Raw genomic sequence first — 7154 nt, 5'->3', positions numbered from 1 at the left:
AACTAGACAATGTTCTATCAGACTGGAGTAACTAACAGACAATGTTCCATCTGAACAGAGTAACAATGTTCTATCAGACTGGAGTAACACAATGTTCTATCAGACTGGGTAACACTGTTCTATCAGACTAGTAACACAATGTTCTATCAGACTGGAGTAACACAATGTTCTATCAGACTGGAGTAACACAATGTTCTATCAGACTGGAGTAACACAATGTTCTATCAGACTGGAGTAACACAATGTTCCATGTGAACGGAAGTAACACAATGTTCTATCAGACTGGAGTAAAACAATGTTCTATCAGACTGGAGTAACTAACAATGTTCCATCTGAACAGAGTAACACAATGTTCTATCAGACTGGAGTAACACAATGTTCTATCAGACTGGAGTAACACATGTTCTATCAGACTGGAAGTAACACAATGTTCTATCAGACTGGAGTAACACAATGTTCTATCAGACTGGAGTAACTAACCAACAATGTTCTATCAGACTGGTGTAACTAACCAGACAATGTTCTATCAGACTGGAATAACTACAGACAATGTTCTATCAGACTGGAGTAACAAACCAATGTTCTATCAGACTGGAGTAACTAACAAAATGTTCTATCAGACTGGAGTAACACAATGTTCTATCAGACTGGAGTAGCTAACCAGACAATGTTCCATCTGAACAGAATAAACAATGTTCTATCAGACTGGAAACACAATGTTCTATCAGACTGGAGTAACACCACACAATGTTCTATCAGACTGGAGAAGCTAACCAGACAATGTTCCATCTGAACAGAGTAACACAATGTTCTATCAGACTGGAGTAACAAGATGTTCTATCAGACCGAGTAACAGTTCCATCTGGAGTAACACAATGTTCCATCTGACTGGAGTAACACAATGTTCTATCAGACTGGAGTAACACAATGTTCTATCAGACTGGAGTAACACAATGTTCTATCAGACTGGAGTAACACAATGTTCCATCAGACTGGAACTAACACAATGTTCCATCTGACCGGAGTAACACAATGTTCTAAGACCGGAGTAACACAATGTTCTATCAGACTGGAGTAACACAATGTTCTATCAGACTGGAGTAACACAATGTTCTGTCAGACTGGAGTAACAATGTTCTATCAGACTGGAGTAACACAATGTTCTATCAGACTGGAGTAACACAATGTTCTATCAGACTGGAGTAACACAATGTTCCATCTGATAACATGTTCCATCAGACCGGAGTAACACAATGTTCTATCAGACTGGAGTAACACAATGTTCTATCAGACTGGAGTAACACAATGTTCTGTCAGACTGGAGTAACAATGTTCTGTCAGACTGGAGTAACACAATGTTCTATCAGACTGGAGTAACAGAATGTTCTATCAGACTGGAGTAGATAACAGACAATGTTCCATCTGAATGAGTAAAACAAAGTTCTGTCAGACTGGAGTAACACAATGTTCTATCAGACTGGAGTAACACAATGTTCTATCAGACAAGAGTAACACAATGTTCTATCAGACAAGAGTAACACAATGTTCTATCAGACAAGAGTAACACAATGTTCTATCAGACTGGAGTAACACAATGTTCTATCAGACTGGAGTAACACAATGTTCTATCAGACTGGAGTAACTAACCACACAATGTTCTATCAGACTGGAGTAGCTACACAATGTTCTATCAGACTGGAGTAACACAATGTTCTATCAGACTGGAGTAACACAATGTTCTATCAGACTGGAGTAACAACAATGTTCTATCAGACTGGAGTAGCAACAAATGTTCCATCTGAACAGAGTAACACAATGTTCTATCTGAGTAACACAATGTTCTATCAGACTGAGTAACACAATGTTCCATCTGAACAGAGTAACACAATGTTCTATCTGAACAGAGTAACACAATGTTCTATCTGAACAGAGTAACACAATGTTCTATCAGACTGGAGTAACACAATGTTCTATCAGACTGGAGTAACACAATGTTCCATCTGAACAGAGTAACACAATGTTCTATCTGAACAGAGTAACACAATGTTCTATCAGACTGGAGTAACACAATGTTCTATCAGACTGGAGTAACACAATGTTCTATCAGACTGAGTAACAATGTTCTGTAACTGGAGTACAATGTTCTATCAGACTGGAGTAACACAATGTTCTATCAGACTGGAGTAACACAATGTATCATCAGACTGGAGTAACACAATGTTCCATCTGACCGGAGTAACACAATGTTCTATCAGACTGGAGTAACACAATGTTCTATCAGACTGGAGTAACACAATGTTCTGTCAGACTGGAGTAACACAATGTTCTGTCAGACTGGAGTAACAATGTTCTGTCAGACTGGAGTAACACAATGTTCTATCAGACTGGAGTAACAGAATGTTCTATCAGACTGGAGTAGATAACCAGACAATGTTCCATCTGAATAGAGTAAAACAAAGTTCTGTCAGACTGGAGTAACACAATGTTCTATCAGACTGGAGTAACACAATGTTCTATCAGACAAGAGTAACACAATGTTCTATCAGACAAGAGTAACACAATGTTCTATCAGACTGGAGTAACACAATGTTCTATCAGACTGGAGTAACACAATGTTCTATTCGACTGGAGTAACACAATGTTCTATCAGACTGGAGTAACTAACCAGACAATGTTCAATCAGACTGGAGTAACTAACCAGACAATGTTCTATCAGACTGGAGTAACACAATGTTCTATTCGACTGGAGTAACACAATGTTCTATCAGACTGGAGTAACTAACCAGACAATGTTCTATCAGACTGGAGTAACTAACCAGACAATGTTCTATCAGACTGGAGTAACTAACCAGACAATGTTCTATCAGACTGGAGTAACAAACCAGACAATGTTCTATCAGACTGGAGTAACTAACCATAAATGTTCCGTCAGACTGGAGTAACACAATGTTCTATCAGACTGGAGTAACTAACCAGACAATGTTCTATCAGACTGGAGTAACTAACCAGACAATGTTCTATCAGACTGGAGTAACTAACCAGACAATGTTCTATCAGACTGGTGTAACTAACAACAATGTTCTATCAGACTGGAATAACTAACCAGACAATGTTCTATCAGACTGGAGTAACAAACCAGACAATGTTCCAGACTGGAGTAACTAGATTAAGACAATGTTCTATCAGACTGGAGTAGCTAACCAGACAATGTTCCATCTGAACTGAAGTAACACAATGTTCTATCAGACTGGAGTAACACAATGTTCTATCAGACTGGAGTAACACAATGTTCTATCAGACTGGAGTAACACAATGTTCTATCAGACTGGAAGTAACACAATGTTCTATCAGACTGGAGTAACACAATGTTCTATCGACTGGAGTAACACAATGTTCTATCAGACTGGATCAGACTGGAGTAGTAACACAATGTTCTATCAGACTGGAGTAACACAATGTTCTATCAGACTGGAGTAACACAATGTTCTATCAGACTGGAGTAACACAATGTTCCATGTGACTGGAGTAACACAATGTTCTATCAGACTGGAGTAGCACAATGTTCTATCAGACTGGAGTAACTAACCAGACAATGTTCTATCAGACTGGAGAAACACAATGTTCTGTCAGACTGGAGTAACACAATGTTCTGTCAGACTGGAGTAACACAATGTTCTATCAGACTGGAGTAACACAATGTTCTATCAGACTGGAGTAACTAGCAATGTTCTATCAGACTGGAGTAGCTAACACAATGTTCTATCAGACTGGAGTAACACAATGTTCTATCAGACTGGAAGTAACACAATGTTCTATCTGACTGGAGTAACACAATGTTCTATCAGACTGGAAGTAACACAATGTTCTGTCAGACTGGAGTAACTAACCAGACAATGTTCTATCAGACTGGAGTAACTAACCAGACAATGTTCTATCAGACTGAGTAACTAACCAGACAATGTTCTATCAGACTGGAGTAACACAATGTTTTATCAGACTGGAGTAACACAATGTTCTGTCAGCCTGGAGTAACTAACCAGACAATGTTCTATCAGACTGGAGTAACACAATGTTTTATCAGACTGGAGTAACACAATGTTCTGTCAGCCTGGAGTAACTAACACAATGTTCTATCAAACTGGAGTAACACAATGTTCTGTCAGACTGGAGTAACACAATGTTCTGTCAGCCTGGAGTAACTAACCAGACAATGTTCTATCAAACTGGAGTAACACAATGTTCTGTCAGACTGGAGTAACACAATGTTCTGTCAGCCTGGAGTAACTAACCAGACAATGTTCTATCAAACTGGAGTAACACAATGTTCTGTCAGACTGGAGTAACACAATGTTCTATCCGACTGGAGTAACTAACCAGACCAGATGTCTGAAAGAGCCGGCGTGATGTCACCATTCTTGACTCAGAACATCATGTGCACACAGTTGTGTTCATTGCTATCTGCACAGACTGCTAGTCATAATACAAAACATTCCCCATGCCCTGTTGTTCAATATCAAAAACCAATAAACTACATTACTCTCCAAATTGGGGTCACCAGAATTTCTTGACGTAAATTTGGGATCATGAGCAGAAAAATGTGGAAACCCAAGTGTTAAGATCATAATTGAGAAACAATGGTTGACAACATCAGTTCTACATTCTGCCACACTGTGGTGCTGAAGGGCCACTGAAGTTGACAAACAGAGTCTGTGAGTAGCTGTTATATGAGCCTGCCAGGCCAGGCTCTGGAGAGCTTCAGTGTGCAGCACTTTGTTACACCTGATTCTGCTCATCAAGATCTTGGAACAAAAGCCTGCCGGAACAAAAGCCTGCTCAACCTGCAGGTCTCCAGGATGAGGGTTGGGGACCCTGTCTAACCAAGCAGCAGAACCTGCAGGTCTCCAGGATGAGGGTTGGGGACCCTGTCTAACCAAGCAGCAGAACCTGCAGGTCTCCAGGATGAGGGTTGGGGACCCTGTCTAACCAAGCAGCAGAACCTGCAGGTCTCCAGGATGAGGGTTGGGGACTCTGTCTAACCAAGCAGCAGAACCTGTAGGTCTCCAGAATGAGGGTTGGGGACCCTGTCTAACCAAGCAGCAGAACCTGCAGGTCTCCAGGATGAGGGTTGGGGACCCTGTCTAACCAAGCAGCAGAACCTGCAGGTCTCCAGGATGAGGGTTGAGGACCCTGTCTAACCAAGCAGCAGAACCTGCAGGTCTCAGGATGAGGGTTGGGGACCCTGTCTAACCAAGCAGCAGAACCTGCAGGTCTCCAGGATGAGGGTTGGGGACCCTGTCTAACCAAGCAGCAGAACCTGCAGGTCTCCAGGATGAGGGTTGGGGACCCTGTCTAACCAAGCAGCAGAACCTGCAGGTCTCCAGGATGAGGGTTGGGGACCCTGTCTAACCAAGCAGCAGAACCTGCAGGTCTCCAGGATGAGGGTTGGGGACTCTGTCTGGGAAAAACATACTGGCACATTATATTATTAATTACATGAAGCATGAAGTCATACCTTAGGCATGGGGAACTGGCATGACCCTGAGCAGTAGTAGGCATCAAAAAAGACTTGGGAGATATAATCCACTCGCTCCAGCCAATGTCTGCAAAGTCCACCTTCAGGTAGCGACGAGCACAGCTCTGTGGTTCGTTCCACTGCTTCTTACGAGCCTTCTTTATCGTCTGCTCGTCAAACTGCAGCAGGGGCATCTTACTGCCGTGCCTCTGGCTCTTACCACACGTCTTTTTCCTCGGCCGGCGGACCGGCTTGTTCTCCAGCGGTTCGTAGGGGCTGGTCTCGTCCCAGCCCGTCGTCTCATACGGATACTCCGGCCCCGGTAACTCGTTGTTCTGGAGCGGGAGGAGGAGGACGCTAGCCGACGCCCGGCGTCTGTTAGGAGGTGCCTGTTGTTGCGGCGGTGTTATTCCGGCGTGCAGCCCCAGTCTGTGAAGCCAGGCGAAAGCCCCTCTCCAGCTGTAGTCATCGTTTGATGCCTCTCTGTAGTGTCGCGCCACACTCTCGGGCTCAGAGATGGCCGAGTCGTTGGCGTAGACCAGGATGTAAGGAGAGCGGTCTGAGGGAGCTTCTTCCAGGGCCTGGAGTCCAGGCTGGGATGCCACGTCTATCGATCAGCAGCTCACGATGACGCTTGGCTTGGTTCACCACCCGGGTGACGTCCTTCCACTGCCAAGATGAAGTCCTGTATAGCGTAGACACGTTGATCACAAAGTGGCCCAATGCCCTGGTGTGGTTATCACTGAGGAAAAGCTCCACACATCCATCTGGAGGTGGCTGTGTCTCCTGAGGCCATGGCGGAATGGTGAAGGGCTCCACAACTCTTGGGCCTGGTGGTGCTGTTGCAGCCCGGGTGCTGGGTGCTGTTCTGGAGGTCTCCTATGTAGTAGTGGAGCGAGGCCGACAGGACGGCCTCTGACTGGTGAAACGTCAGGTTGAAGATCTGGAGCTGCTTGTTGTTGATGGTGCCTGGGAGAGCAATAGGGCCGAGGCAGTTAGTATAGAAACCACAGAATTCAAATCATTTATACCTCTGACACCAGGTGGGTGCCATTAATGACCAGGTAGAACAGAGAACCAGCGGGTTAAGAATTGAACACCCCTGGAATCGAGAAATTATAGGTCAGAGAAGGTCCATAGAATTACATGAATTATAGGATCTCCTATATGCATATGATCCAAATTTAGTTTCAAACCTGGAGAGAACAAAACAAAATGTAATTAGAGGCTATTTAAGGCGAGTCTACAAACCCTATCATTCAAATGTTTCAAAGCTTCCAATGGCATTTTCTAGGGAAATCTTGCAATAATAACCAATCACTAGTCATTTGGTTCCCAGTTAACAAATGTTGGTTTGACAGAATGTTGTTGGAAAGTAATGTTTTTAATAACCAAAAGAGAACCTGAAGGGGACGTTCTGTGTGGGTGTTCTGTAGGCTGCAGTGACAACGGCATTGCCAACCTTATCCACCCCCCCTGCATTATCAACACATTCCAGTAGAAGGCACTGTTTTCTAATATATGGGTGCTGAAACCTGACAGGTTCTACATGGCAATAGGGAGGTCTATCATATCAGTGGTTATATACTGCATAACGGCCTCTTGACCGTAAAACATGTATATTTAGGAGTTACATAGGCCA

At 43.5% G+C, this 7154-nt stretch overlaps 1 pseudogene; it reads right to left on the bottom strand.

The window, feature by feature from the left end:
• Positions 1-5506: 5506 nt before the first annotated feature.
• Positions 5507-6481, bottom strand: LOC124029797 (annotated as a pseudogene).
• Positions 6482-7154: the final 673 nt, after the last annotated feature.

The sequence above is a fragment of the Oncorhynchus gorbuscha genome, unplaced genomic scaffold, assembly GCF_021184085.1.
Source record: "Oncorhynchus gorbuscha isolate QuinsamMale2020 ecotype Even-year unplaced genomic scaffold, OgorEven_v1.0 Un_scaffold_7729, whole genome shotgun sequence".
Lineage (NCBI taxonomy): Eukaryota > Metazoa > Chordata > Actinopteri > Salmoniformes > Salmonidae > Oncorhynchus > Oncorhynchus gorbuscha.
The sequence above is the reverse complement of the archived record's forward strand: the minus strand, read 5'-3'. Positions and strand labels throughout refer to the sequence as shown.